This window comes from Hemitrygon akajei, chromosome 1 (assembly GCF_048418815.1).
Source record: "Hemitrygon akajei chromosome 1, sHemAka1.3, whole genome shotgun sequence".
NCBI classification, from domain to species: Eukaryota; Metazoa; Chordata; class Chondrichthyes; order Myliobatiformes; family Dasyatidae; genus Hemitrygon; species Hemitrygon akajei.
In genome coordinates this window covers 220,486,058-220,503,464 of record NC_133124.1, presented here as the reverse complement: position 1 = coordinate 220,503,464, position 17,407 = coordinate 220,486,058, and the positions used below count along the sequence as shown (strand labels likewise).

Below are 17,407 nucleotides of genomic sequence, written 5' to 3'. Positions count from 1 at the left end.
TCAGTTGTAGATAAACAGTCACCCACGAGTACGCTGTTGGAGATACTCACCTACCCATGACCATTCTGTAGGAGATACAGACCTACCCACGACCACTCTGTTGGAGATACTCACCGACGCACGACCACTCTGTTGGAGATACTCAGTCACCCATGACCACACTGTTGGAGATACTGAGCTACCCATGACCACTCTGTGGAGATACTCACCTACCCAAGATCACTCTGTTGGAGTTACTCACCTACCCACGACCACTCTGTTGGAGATACTCACCTACCCACGACCATTCTGTTGTAGATAAACAGTCACCCACGAGGACGCAGTTGGAGATACTCACCTAGCCACGACCACTCTGTTGGAGATACCCTGTCACCCACAACCACTCTGTTGGAGATACTCACCTACCCACGTCCACTCGGTTGTATATACTCACCTACCCACGACCACTCGGTTGGATATACTCAACTACCCATGACCACACTGTTGGAGATACTCACCAACCCATGACCACTCTGTTGGAGATACTCACCTACCCATGACCACACTGTTGGAGATACTCACCTAGCCACAACCACTCTGTTGGAGATACCCACCTACCCATGACCACACTGTTGGAGTTACTCACCTACCCACGACCACTCTGTTGGAGATACTCACCTAGCCACGACCACTCTGTTGGAGATACTCAGTCACCCACGACCACTCTGTTGGAGATACTGATCTACCCACGACCACTCTGTTGGAGATACTCACCTACCGACGACCACTCTGTTGTAGATAAACAGTCAACCACGAGTATGCTGTTGGAGATACTCACCTACCCACGACCACTCTGTTGGAGATACTCACCTACCCAAGACCACTCTGTTGGAGATACTCACCTACCCACGACCACTCTGTTGTAGATAAGCAGTCACCCACGAGTACGCTGTTGGAGATACTCACCTAGCCACGACCACACTGTTGGAGATACTGACCTACCCATGACCACTCAGTTGTAGATAAACAGTCACCCACGAGGACGCTGTTGGAGATACTCACCTAGCCACGACCACTCAGTTGGAGATACTCTGTCACCCACAACCACTCTGTTGGAGATACTCACCTACCCACGACCACTCGGTTTGATATACTCACCTACCCATGACAACACTGTTGGAGATACTCACCAACCCATGACAACTCTGTTGGAGATACTCTGTCACCCACAACCACTCTGTTGGAGATACTCACCTACCCATGACCACACTGTTGGAGTTAATCACCTACCCACGACCACTCTGTTGGAGATACTCACCTTCCCACGTCCACTCGGTTGGATATACTCACCTACCCACGACCACTCGGTTGGATATACTCAACTACCCATGACCACACTGTTGGAGATACTCACCAACCCATGACCACTCTGTTGGAGATACTCACCTACCCATGACCACACTGTTGGAGATACTCACCTAGCCACAACCACTCTGTTGGAGATACCCACCTACCCATGACCACACTGTTGGAGTTACTCACCTACCCACGACCACTCTGTTGGAGATACTCACCTAGCCACGACCACTCTGTTGGAGATACTCAGTCACCCACGACCACTCTGTTGGAGATACTGATCTACCCACGACCACTCTGTTGGAGATACTCACCTACCGACGACCACTCTGTTGTAGATAAACAGTCAACCACGAGTATGCTGTTGGAGATACTCACCTACCCACGACCACTCTGTTGGAGATACTCACCTACCCAAGACCACTCTGTTGGAGATACTCACCTACCCACGACCACTCTGTTGTAGATAAGCAGTCACCCACGAGTACGCTGTTGGAGATACTCACCTAGCCACGACCACTCTGTTGGAGATACTGACCTACCCATGACCACTCAGTTGTAGATAAACAGTCACCCACGAGGACGCTGTTGGAGATACTCACCTAGCCACGACCACTCAGTTGGAGATACTCTGTCACCCACAACCACTATGTTGGAGATACTCACCTACCCACGACCACTCGGTTGGATATACTCACCTACCCACGACCACTCGGTTGGATATACTCACCTACCCATGACAACACTGTTGGAGATACTCACCAACCCATGACCACTCTGTTGGAGATACTCTGTCACCCACAACCACTCTGTTGGAGATACTCACCTACCCACGACCACTCGGTTGGATATACTCACCTACCCACGACCACTCGGTTGGATATACTCACCTACCCATGACCACACAATTGGAGATACTCACCTAGCCACAACCACTCTGTTGGAGATACTCACCTACCCATGACCACACTGTTGGAGTTAATCACCTACCCACGACAACTCTGTTGGAGATACTCACCAACCCATGATGACTCTGTTGGAGATACTCACCTACCCATGACCACACTGTTGGAGATACTGATCTACCCACGACCACTCTGTTGGAGATACTCACCTACCCACGACCACTCTATTGGAGATACTCAGTCACCCACGACCACTCTGTTGGAGATACTCACCTAGCCACGACAACTCTGTTGGATATACTCTGTCACCCACAAACACTCTGTTGGAGATACTCCCCTACCCACGACCACAAAGTTGGAGATACTCACCTACGCACGACAATTCTGTTGTAGATAAACAGTCACCCACGAGGACGCTGTTGGAGATACTCACCTAGCCACGACCACTCAGTTGGAGATACTCTGTCACCCACAACCACTCTGTTGGAGATACTCACCTACCCACGACCACTCGGTTGGATATACTCACCTACCCACGACCACTCGGTTGGATATACTCACCTACCCATGACAACACTGTTGGAGATACTCACCAACCCATGACCACTCTGTTGGAGATACTCACCTACCCATGACCACACTGTTGGAGATACTCACCTAGCCACGACCACTCTGTTGGAGATACTCACCTACCCATGACCACACTGTTGGAGTTACTCACCTACCCACGACCACTCTGTTGGAGATACTCACCTAGCCACGACCACTCTGTTGGAGATACTCACCTACCCACGACCACTCGGTTGAATATACTCAGTCACCCACGACCACTCTGTTGGAGATACTGATCTACCCACGACCACTCTGTTGGAGATACTCACCTACCGACGACCATTCTGTTGTAGATAAACAGTCACCCACGAGTACGCTGTTGGAGATACTCACCTAGCCACGACCACTCTGTTGGAGATACTGACCTACCCATGACCACTCTGTTGGAGATACTCACCTACCCACGACCACTCTGTTGGAGATACTCACCTACCCAAGACCACTCTGTTGGAGATACTCACCTACCCACGACCACTCTGTTGTAGATAAGCAGTCACCCACGAGTACGCTGTTGGAGATACTCACCTAGCCACGACCACTCTGTTGGAGAATACTGACCTACCCATGACCACTCTGTTGTAGATAAACAGTCACCCACGAGTACGCTGTTGGAGATACTCACCTAGCCACGACCACTCTGTTGGAGATACAGACCTACCCATGACCACTCTGTTGTAGATAAACAGTCACCCAAGAGTACGCTGTTGGAGATACTCACCTACCCATGACCATTCTGTAGGAGATACAGACCTACCCACGACCACTCTGTTGGAGATACTCACCTACGCACGACCACTCTGTTGGAGATACTCAGTCACCCATGACCACACTGTTGGAGATACTGACCTACCCATGACCACTCTGTGGAGATACTCACCTACCCAAGATCACTCTGTTGGAGTTACTCACCTACCCACGACCACTCTGTTGGAGATACTCACCTACCCACGACCATTCTGTTGTAGATAAACAGTCACCCACGAGGACGCAGTTGGAGATACTCACCTAGCCACGACCACTCTGTTGGAGATACCCTGTCACCCACAACCACTCTGTTGGAGATACTCACCTACCCACGACCACTCGGTTGGATATACTCACCTACCCACGACCACTCGGTTGGATATACTCACCTACGCATGACCACACTGTTGGAGATACTCACCAACCCATGACGACTCTGTTGGAGATACTCACCTACCCATGACCACACTGTTGGATATACTCACCTACCCACGACCACTCGGTTGGATATACTCACCTACGCATGACCACACTGTTGGAGATACTCACCAACCCATGACCACACTGTTGGAGATACTCACCTACCCATGACCACACTGTTGGAGTTACTCACCTACCCACGACCACTCTGTTGGAGATACTCACCTAGCCACAACCACTCTGTTGGAGATACTCACCTACCCATGACCACACTGTTGGAGTTACTCACCTACCCACGACCACTCTGTTGGAGATACTCACCTAGCCACGACCACTCTGTTGGAGATACTCACCTACCCACGACCACTCGGTTGGATATACTCAGTCACCCACGACCACTCTGTTGGAGATACTGATCTACCCACGACCACTCTGTTGGAGATACTCACCTACCGACGACCACTCTGTTGTAGATAAACAGTCACCCACGAGTACGCTGTTGGAGATACTCACCTAGCCACGACCACTCTGTTGGAGATACTGACCTACCCATGACCACTCAGTTGTAGATAAACAGTCACCCACGAGTACGCTGTTGGAGATACTCACCTACCCACGACGACTCTATTGGAGATAGTCACCTACCCACGACCATTCTGTTGTAGATAAACAGTCACCCACGAGGACGCTGTTGGAGATACTCACCTAGCCACGACAACTCTGTTGGATATACTCTGTCACCCACAAACACACTTTTGGAGATACTCCCCTACCCACGACCACTCTGTTGGAGATACTCACCTACCCACGACCATTCTGTTGTAGATAAACAGTCACCCACGAAGACGCTGTTGGAGATACTCACCTAGCCACAACCACTCTGTTGGAGATACTCACCTACCCACGACCACTCGGTTGGATATACTCACCTACCCACGACCACTCGGTTGGATATACTCACCTACCCATGACCACACTGTTGGAGATACTCACCAACCCATGACCACTCTGTTGGAGATACTCACCTACCCATGACCACACTGTTGGAGATACTCACCTAGCCACGACCACTCTGTTGGAGATACTCACCTACCCATGACCACACTGTTGGAGTTACTCACCTACCCACGACCACTCTGTTGGAGATACTCACCAAGCCACGACCACTCTGTTGGAGATACTCACCTACCCACGACCACTCGGTTGAATATACTCAGTCACCCACGACCACTCTGTTGGAGATACTGATCTACCCCCGACCACTCTGTTGGAGATACTCACCTTCCGACGACCACTCTGTTGTAGATAAACAGTCACCCACGAGTACGCTGTTGGAGATACTCACCTAGCCACGACCACTCTGTTGGAGATACTGACCTACCCATGACCACTCTGTAGGAGATACTCACCTACCCACGACCACTCTGTTGGAGATACTCACCTACCCACGACCACACTGTTGTAGATAAGCAGTCACCCACAAGTACGCTGTTGGAGATACTCACCTAGCCACGACCACTCTGTTGGATATACTGACCTACCCATGACCACTCAGTTGTAGATAAACAGTCACCCACGAGTATGCTGTTGGAGATACTCATCTAGCCACGACCACTCTGTTGGAGATACTGACCTACCCATGACCACTCTGTTGGAGATACTCACCTACCCATGACCACTCTGTTGGAGATACTGACCTACCCATGACCACGCTGTTGGAGATACTCACCTAGCCACGACCACTCTATTGGAGATAGTCACCTACCCACGACCATTCTGTTGTAGATAAACAGTCACCCACGAGGACGCTGTTGGAGATACTCCCCTACCCACGACCACTCTGTTGGAGATACTCACCTACCCACGACCATGCTGTTGTAGATAAACAGTCACCCACGAGGACGCTGTTGGAGATACTCACATAGCCACGACCACTCAGTTGGAGATACTCACCTACCCACGACCACTCTGTTGTAGATAAACAGTCACCCACGAGTACGCTGTTGGAGATACTCACCTAGCCACGACCACTCTGTTGGAGATACTGACCTACCCATGACCACTCAGTTGTAGATAAACAGTCACCCACGAGTACGCTGTTGGAGATACTCACCTACCCATGACCATTCTGTAGGAGATACAGACCTACCCACGACCACTCTGTTGGAGATACTCACCTACGCACGACCACTCTGTTGGAGATACTCAGTCACCCATGACCACACTGTTGGAGATACTGACCTACCCATGACCACTCTGTGGATTTACTCACCTACCCAAGATCACTCTGTTGGAGTTACTCACCTACCCACGACCACTCTGTTGGAGATACTCAGCTACCCAAGACCACTCTGTTGGAGATACTCACCTACCCACGACCACTCTGTTGTAGATAAGCAGTCACCCACGAGTACGCTGTTGGAGATACTCACCTAGCCACGAACACTCTGTTGGAGATACTCACCTACCCACGACGACTCTATTGGAGATAGTCACCTACCCACGAGCATTCTGTTGTAGATAAACAGTCACCCACAAGGACGCTGTTGGAGATACTCCCCTACCCACGACCACTCTGTTGGAGATACTCACCTACCTACGACCATGCTGTTGTAGATAAACAGTCACCCACGAGGACGCTGTTGGAGATACTCACATAGCCACGACCACTCAGTTGGAGATACTCACCTACCCACGATGACTCTATTGGAGATACTCTGTCACCCACAACCACACTGTTGGAGATACTCACCTACCCACGAACACTCTGTTGGAGATACTCACATACCAACGACGACTCCATTGGAGATAGTCACCTACCCACGACCATTCTGTTGTAGATAAACAGTCACCCACAAGGACGCTGTTGGAGATACTCCCCTACCCACGACCACTCTGTTGGAGATACTCACCTACCCACGACCATGCTGTTGCAGATAAACAGTCACCCACGAGGACGCTGTTGGAGATACTCACATAGCCACGACCACTCAGTTGGAGATACTCACCTACCCACGATGACTCTATTGGAGATACTCTGTCACCCACAACCACACTGTTGGAGATACTCACCTACCCACGAACACTCTGTTGGAGATACTCACCTACCCACGACCATGCTGTTGTAGATAAACAGTCACCCACGAGGACGCTGTTGGAGATACTCACATAGCCACGACCACTCTGTTGGAGATACTCACCTACCTACGACCATGCTGTTGTAGATAAACAGTCACCCACGAGGACGCTGTTGGAGATACTCACATAGCCACGACCACTCAGTTGGAGATACTCACCTACCCATGACCACACTGTTGGAGTTACTCACCTACCCACGACCACTCTGTTGGAGATACTCACCTAGCCACGACCACTCTGTTGGAGATACTCACCTACCCACGACCATTCTGTTGTAGATAAACAGTCACCCACGAGTACGCTGTTGGAGATACTCACCTAGCCACGACCACTCTGTTGGAGATACTGACCTACCCATGACCACTCAGTTGGAGATACTCAGTCACCCACGACCACTCTGTTGGAGATACTCACCTAGCCACGACAACTCTGTTGGATATACTCTGTCACCCACAAACACTCTGTTGGAGATACTCCCCTACCCACGACCACAATGTTGGAGATACTCACCTACCCACGACAATTCTGTTGTAGATAAACAGTCACCCACGAGGACGCTGTTGGAGATACTCACCTAGCCACGACCACTCAGTTGGAGATACTCTGTCACCCACAACCACTCTGTTGGAGATACTCACCTACCCACGACCACTCGGTTGGATATACTCACCTACCCACGACCACTCGGTTGGATATACTCACCTACCCATGACAACACTGTTGGAGATACTCACCAACCCATGACCACTCTGTTGGAGATATTCACCTACCCATGACCACACTGTTGGAGATACTCACCTAGCCACGACCACTCTGTTGGAGATACTCACCTACCCATGACCACACTGTTGGAGTTACTCACCTACCCACGACCACTCTGTTGGAGATACTCACCTAGCCACGACCACTCTGTTGGAGTTACTCACCTACCCACGACCACTCGGTTGAATATACTCAGTCACCCACGACCACTCTGTTGGAGATACTGATCTACCCACGACCACTCTGTTGGAGATACTCACCTACCGACGACCATTCTGTTGTAGATAAACAGTCACCCACGAGTACGCTGTTGGAGATACTCACCTAGCCACGACCACTCTGTTGGAGATACTGACCTACCCATGACCACTCTGTAGGAGATACTCACCTACCCACGACCACTCTGTTGGAGATACTCACCTACCCAAGACCACTCTGTTGGAGATACTCACCTACCCACGACCACTCTGTTGTAGATAAGCAGTCACCCACGAGTACGCTGTTGGAGATACTCACCTAGCCACGACCACTCTGTTGGAGATACTGACCTACCCATGACCACTCAGTTGTAGATAAACAGTCACCCACGAATACGCTGTTGGAGATACTCACCTAGCCACGACCACTCTGTTGGAGATACTCACCTACCCATGACCACTCTGTTGGAGATACTCACCTACCCACGGCCACTCTGTTGTAGATAAACAGTCACCCACGAGTACGCTGTTGGAGATACTCACCTAGCCACGACCACTCTGTTGGAGATACTCACCTACCCACGGCCACTCTGTTGTAGATAAACAGTCACCCAAGAGTACGCTGTTGGAGATACTCACCTACCCATGACCATTCTGTAGGAGATACAGACCTACCCACGACCACTCTGTTGGAGATACTCACCTACGCACGACCACTCTGTTGGAGATACTCACCTACCCACGACCATTCTGTTGTAGATAAACAGTCACCCACGAGGACGCAGTTGGAGATACTCACCTAGCCACGACCACTCTGTTGGAGATACCCTGTCACCCACAACCACTCTGTTGGAGATACTCACCTACCCACGACCACTCGGTTGGATATACTCACCTACCCACGACCACTCGGTTGGATATACTCACCTACGCATGACCACACTGTTGGAGATACTCACCAACCCATGACGACTCTGTTGAAGATACTCACCTACCCATGACCACACTGTTGGAGATACTCACCTAGCCACAACCACTCTGTTGGAGATACTCACCTACCCATGACCACACTGTTGGAGTTACTCACCTACCCACGACCACTCTGTTGGAGATACTCACCTAGCCACGACCACTCTGTTGGAGATACTCACCTACCCACGACCACTCGGTTGGATATACTCAGTCACCCACGACCACTCTGTTGGAGATACTGATCTACCCACGACCACTCTGTTGGAGATACTCACCTACCGACGACCACTCTGTTGTAGATAAACAGTCACCCACGAGTACGCTGTTGGAGATACTCACCTAGCCACGACCACTCTGTTGGAGATACTGACCTACCCATGACCACTCAGTTTTAGGTAAACAGTCACCCACGAGTACGCTGTTGGAGATACTCACCTACCCACGACGACTCTATTGGAGATAGTCACCTACCCACGACCATTCTGTTGTAGATAAACAGTCACCCACGAGGACGCTGTTGGAGATACTCACCTAGCCACGACAACTCTGTTGGATATACTCTGTCACCCACAAACACACTTTTGGAGATACTCCCCTACCCACGACCACTCTGTTGGAGATACTCACCTACCCACGACCATTCTGTTGTAGATAAACAGTCACCCACGAAGACGCTGTTGGAGATACTCACCTAGCCACAACCGCTCTGTTGGAGATACTCACCTACCCACGACCACTCGGTTGGATATACTCACCTACCCACGACCACTCATTTGGATATACTCACCTACCCATGACCACACTGTTGGAGATACTCACCAACCCATGACCACTCTGTTGGAGATACTCACCTACCCATGACCACACTGTTGGAGATACTCACCTAGCCACGACCACTCTGTTGGAGATACTCACCTACCCATGACCACACTGTTGGAGTTACTCACCTACCCACGACCACTCTGTTGGAGATACTCACCTAGCCACGACCACTCTGTTGGAGATACTCACCTACCCACGACCACTCGGTTGAATATACTCAGTCACCCACGACCACTCTGTTGGAGATACTGATCTACCCCCGACCACTCTGTTGGAGATACTCACCTACCGACGACCACTCTGTTGTAGATAAACAGTCACCCACGAGTACGCTGTTGGAGATACTCACCTAGCCACGATGACTCTATTGGAGATACTCTGTCACCCACAACCACACTGTTGGAGATACTCACCTACCCACGAACACTCTGTTGGAGATACTCACATACCAACGACGACTCCATTGGAGATAGTCACCTACCCACGACCATTCTGTTGTAGATAAACAGTCACCCACAAGGACGCTGTTGGAGATACTCCCCTACCCACGACCACTCTGTTGGAGATACTCACCTACCCACGACCATGCTGTTGCAGATAAACAGTCACCCACGAAGACGCTGTTGGAGATACTCACATAGCCACGACCACTCAGTTGGAGATACTCACCTACCCACGATGACTCTATTGGAGATACTCTGTCACCCACAACCACACTGTTGGAGATAATCACCTACCCACGAACACTCTGTTGGAGATACTCACCTACCCACGACCATGCTGTTGTAGATAAACAGTCACCCACGAGGACGCTGTTGGAGATACTCACATAGCCACGACCACTCTGTTGGAGATACTCACCTACCCACGACCATGCTGTTGTAGATAAACAGTCACCCACGAGGACGCTGTTGGAGATACTCACCTACCCATGACCACACTGTTGGAGTTACTCACCTACCCACGACCACTCTGTTGGAGATACTCACCTAGCCACGACCACTCTGTTGGAGATACTCACCTACCCACGACCATTCTGTTGTAGATAAACAGTCACCCACGAGTACGCTGTTGGAGATACTCACCTAGCCACGACCACTCTGTTGGAGATACTGACCTACCCATGACCACTCTGTTGGAGATACTCAGTCACCCACGACCACTCTGTTGGAGATACTCACCTAGCCACGACAACTCTGTTGGATATACTCTGTCACCCACAAACACTCTGTTGGAGATACTCCCCTACCCACGACCACAATGTTGGAGATACTCACCTACCCACGACAATTCTGTTGTAGATAAACAGTCACCCACAACCACTCTGTTGGAGATACTCACCTACCCACGACCACTCGGTTGGATATACTCACCTACCCACGACCACTCGGTTGGATATACTCACCTACCCATGACAACACTGTTGGAGATTCTCACCAACCCATGACCACTCTGTTGGAGATACTCACCTACCCATGACCACACTGTTGGAGATACTCACCTAGCCACGACCACTCTGTTGGAGATACTCACCTACCCATGACCACACTGTTGGAGTTACTCACCTACCCACGACCACTCTGTTGGAGATACTCACCTAGCCACGACCACTCTGTTGGAGATACTCACCTACCCACGACCACTCGGTTGAATATACTCAGTCACCCACGACCACTCTGTTGGAGATACTGATCTACCCACGACCACTCTGTTGGAGATACTCACCTACCGACGACCATTCTGTTGTAGATAAACAGTCACCCACGAGTACGCTGTTGGAGATACTCACCTAGCCACGACCACTCTGTTGGAGATACTGACCTACCCATGACCACTCTGTAGGAGATACTCACCTACCCACGACCACTCTGTTGGAGATACTCACCTACCCAAGACCACTCTGTTGGAGATACTCACCTACCCACGACCACTCTGTTGTAGATAAGCAGTCACCCACGAGTACGCTGTTGGAGATACTCACCTAGCCACGACCACTCTGTTGGAGATACTGACCTACCCATGACCACTCAGTTGTAGATAAACAGTCACCAACGAATACGCTGTTGGAGATACTCACCTAGCCACGACCACTCTGTTGGAGATACTCACCTACCCATGACCACTCTGTTGGAGATACTCACCTACCCACGGCCACTCTGTTGTAGATAAACAGTCACCCACGAGTACGCTGTTGGAGATACTCACCTAGCCACGACCACTCTGTTGGAGATACTCACCTACCCACGGCCACTCTGTTGTAGATAAACAGTCACCCAAGAGTACGCTGTTGGAGATACTCACCTACCCATGACCATTCTGTAGGAGATACAGACCTACCCACGACCACTCTGTTGGAGATACTCACCTACGCACGACCACTCTGTTGGAGATACTCACCTACCCACGACCATTCTGTTGTAGATAAACAGTCACCCACGAGGACGCAGTTGGAGATACTCACCTAGCCACGACCACTCTGTTGGAGATACCCTGTCACCCACAACCACTCTGTTAGAGATACTCACCTACCCACGACCACTCGGTTGGATATACTCACCTACCCACGACCACTCGGTTGGATATACTCACCTACGCATGACCACACTGTTGGAGATACTCACCAACCCATGACGACTCTGTTGGAGATACTCACCTACCCATGACCACACTGTTGGAGATACTCACCTAGCCACAACCACTCTGTTGGAGTTACTCACCTACCCACGACCACTCTGTTGGAGATACTCACCTAGCCACGACCACTCTGTTGGAGATACTCACCTACCCACGACCACTCGGTTGGATATACTCAGTCACACACGACCACTCTGTTGGAGATACTGATCTACCCACGACCACTCTGTTGGAGATACTCACCTACCGACGACCACTCTGTTGTAGATAAACAGTCACCCACGAGTACGCTGTTGGAGATACTCACCTAGCCACGACCACTCTGTTGGAGATACTGACCTACCCATGACCACTCAGTTGTAGATAAACAGTCACCCACGAGTACGCTGTTGGAGATACTCACCTACCCACGACGACTCTATTGGAGATAGTCACCTACCCACGACCATTCTGTTGTAGATAAACAGTCACCCATGAAGACGCTGTTGGAGATACTCACCTAGCCACGACAACTCTGTTGGATATACTCTGTCACCCACAAACACACTTTTGGAGATACTCCCCTACCCACGACCACTCTGTTGGAGATACTCACCTACCCACGACCATTCTGTTGTAGATAAACAGTCACCCACGAAGACGCTGTTGGAGATACTCACCTAGCCACAACCACTCTGTTGGAGATACTCACCTACCCACGACCACTCGGTTGGATATACTCACCTACCCACGACCACTCGGTTGGATATACTCACCTACCCATGACCACACTGTTGGAGATACTCACCAACCCATGACCACTCTGTTGGAGATACTCACCTACCCATGACCACACTGTTGGAGATACTCACCTAGCCACGACCACTCTGTTGGAGATACTCACCTACCAATGACCACACTGTTGGAGTTACTCACCTACCCACGACCACTCTGTTGGAGATACTCACCTAGCCACGACCACACTGTTGGAGATACTCACCTACCCACGACCACTCGGTTGAATATACTCAGTCACCCACGACCACTCTGTTGGAGATACTGATCTACCCCCGACCACTCTGTTGGAGATACTCACCTACCGACGACCACTCTGTTGTAGATAAACAGTCACCCACGAGTACGCTGTTGGAGATACTCACCTAGCCACGATGACTCTATTGGAGATACTCTGTCACCCACAACCACACTGTTGGAGATACTCACCTACCCACGAACACTCTGTTGGAGATACTCACATACCAACGACGACTCCATTGGAGATAGTCACCTACCCACGACCATTCTGTTGTAGATAAACAGTCACCCACAAGGACGCTGTTGGAGATACTCCCCTACCCACGACCACTCTGTTGGAGATACTCACCTACCCACGACCATGCTGTTGCAGATAAACAGTCACCCACGAGGACGCTGTTGGAGATACTCACATAGCCACGACCACTCAGTTGGAGATACTCACCTACCCACGATGACTCTATTGGAGATACTCTGTCACCCACAACCACACTGTTGGAGATACTCACCTACCCACGAACACTCTGTTGGAGATACTCACCTACCCACGACCATGCTGTTGTAGATAAACAGTCACCCACGAGTACGCTGTTGGAGATACTCACATAGCCACGACCACTCTGTTGGAGATACTCACCTACCCACGACCATGCTGTTGTAGATAAACAGTCACCCACGAGGACGCTGTTGGAGATACTCACATAGCCACGACCACTCAGTTGGAGATACTCACCTACCCATGACCACACTGTTGGAGTTACTCACCTACCCATGACCACTCTGTTGGAGATACTCAGTCACCCACGACCACTCTGTTGGAGATACTCACCTAGCCACGACAACTCTGTTGGATATACTCTGTCACCCACAAACACTCTGTTGGAGATACTCCCCTACCCACGACCACAATGTTGGAGATACTCACCTACCCACGACAATTCTGTTGTAGATAAACAGTCACCCACGAGGACGCTGTTGGAGATACTCACCTAGCCACGACCACTCAGTTGGAGATACTCTGTCACCCACAACCACTCTGTTGGAGATACTCACCTACCCACGACCACTCGGTTGGATATACTCACCTACCCACGACCACTCGGTTGGATATACTCACCTACCCATGACAACACTGTTGGAGATACTCACCAACCCATGACCACTCTGTTGGAGATACTCACCTACCCATGACCACACTGTTGGAGATACTCACCTAGCCACGACCACTCTGTTGGAGATACTCACCTACCCATGACCACACTGTTGGAGTTACTCACCTACCCACGACCACTCTGTTGGAGATACTCACCTAGCCACGACCACTCTGTTGGAGATACTCACCTACCCACGACCACTCGGTTGAATATACTCAGTCACCCACGACCACTCTGTTGGAGATACTGATCTACCCACGACCACTCTGTTGGAGATACTCACCTACCGACGACCATTCTGTTGTAGATAAACAGTCACCCACGAGTACGCTGTTGGAGATACTCACCTAGCCACGACCACTCTGTTGGAGATACTGACCTACCCATGACCACTCTGTAGGAGATACTCACCTACCCACGACCACTCTGTTGGAGATACTCACCTACCCAAGACCATTCTGTTGGAGATACTCACCTACCCACGACCACTCTGTTGTAGATAAGCAGTCACCCACGAGTACGCTGTTGGAGATACTCACCTAGCCACGACCACTCTGTTGGAGATACTGACCTACCCATGACCACTCAGTTGTAGATAAACAGTCACCCACGAATACGCTGTTGGAGATACTCACCTAGCCACGACCACTCTGTTGGAGATACTCACCTACCCACGGCCACTCTGTTGTAGATAAACAGTCACCCACGAGTACGCTGTTGGAGATACTCACCTAGCCACGACCACTCTGTTGGAGATACAGACCTACCCATGACCACTCTGTTGTAGATAAACAGTCACCCAAGAGAACGCTGTTGGAGATACTCACCTACCCATGACCATTCTGTAGGAGATACAGACCTACCCACGACCACTCTGTTGGAGATACTCACCTACGCACGACCACTCTGTTGGAGATACTCAGTCACCCATGACCACACTGTTGGAGATACTGACCTACCCATGACCACTCTGTGGAGATACTCATCTACCCAAGATCACTCTGTTGGAGTTACTCACCTACCCACGACCACTCTGTTGGAGATACTCACCTACCCACGACCATTCTGTTGTAGATAAACAGTCACCCACGAGGACGCAGTTGGAGATACTCACCTAGCCACGACCACTCTGTTGGAGATACCCTGTCACCCACAACCACTCTGTTGGAGATACTCACCTACCCACGACCACTCGGTTGGATATACTCACCTACCCACGACCACTCGGTTGGATATACTCACCTACGCATGACCACACTGTTGGAGATACTCACCAACCCATGACGACTCTGTTGGAGATACTCACCTACCCATGACCACACTGTTGGAGATACTCACCTAGCCACAACCACTCTGTTGGAGATACTCACCTACCCATGACCACACTGTTGGAGTTACTCACCTACCCACGACCACTCTGTTGGAGATACTCACCTAGCCACGACCACTCTGTTGGAGATACTCACCTACCCACGACCACTCGGTTGGATATACTCAGTCACCCACGACCACTCTGTTGGAGATACTGATCTACCCACGACCACTCTGTTGGAGATACTCACCTACCGACGACCACTCTGTTGTAGATAAACAGTCACCCACGAGTACGCTGTTGGAGATACTCACCTAGCCACGACCACTCTGTTGGAGATACTGACCTACCCATGACCACTCAGTTGTAGATAAACAGTCACCCACGAGTACGCTGTTGGAGATACTCACCTACCCACGACGACTCTATTGGAGATAGTCACCTACCCACGACCATTCTGTTGTAGATAAACAGTCACCCACGAGGACGCTGTTGGAGATACTCACCTAGCCACGACAACTCTGTTGGATATACTCTGTCACCCACAAACACACTTTTGGAGATACTCCCCTCCCCACGACCACTCTGTTGGAGATACTCACCTACCCACGACCATTCTGTTGTAGATAAACAGTCACCCACGAAGACGCTGTTGGAGATACTCACCTAGCCACAACCACTCTGTTGGAGATACTCACCTACCCACGACCACTCGGTTGGATATACTCACCTACCCACGACCACTCGGTTGGATATACTCACCTACCCATGACCACACTGTTGGAGATACTCACCAACCCATGACCACTCTGTTGGAGATACTCACCTACCCATGACCACACTGTTGGAGATACTCACCTAGCCACGACCACTCTGTTGGAGATACTCACCTACCCATGACCACACTGTTGGAGTTACTCACCTACCCACGACCACTCTGTTGGAGATACTCACCTAGCCACGACCACTCTGTTGGAGATACTCACATACCCACGACCACTCGGTTGAATATACTCAGTCACCCACGACCACTCTGTTGGAGATACTGATCTACCCCCGACCACTCTGTTGGAGATACTCACCTACCGACGACCACTCTGTTGTAGATAAACAGTCACCCACGAGTACGCTGTTGGAGTTACTCACCTAGCCACGACCACTCTGTTGGAGATACTGACCTACCCATGACCACTCTGTAGGAGATACTCACCTACCCACGACCACACTGTTGTAGATAAGCAGTCACCCACAAGTACGCTGATGGAGATACTCACCTAGCCACGACCACTCTGTTGGATATACTGACCTACCCATGACCACTCAGTTGTAGATAAACAGTCACCCACGAGTACGCTGTTGGAGATACTCATCTAGCCACGACCACTC

At 50.6% G+C, this 17,407-nt stretch overlaps 1 protein-coding gene across 1 annotated transcript in view; it reads right to left on the bottom strand.

The window, feature by feature from the left end:
• LOC140729554 (calcium-activated potassium channel subunit alpha-1-like) overlaps window positions 1–17,407 on the bottom strand; it is a 533,167-nt gene that overhangs the window by 215,653 nt on the left and 300,107 nt on the right. The window lies entirely within an intron of this gene.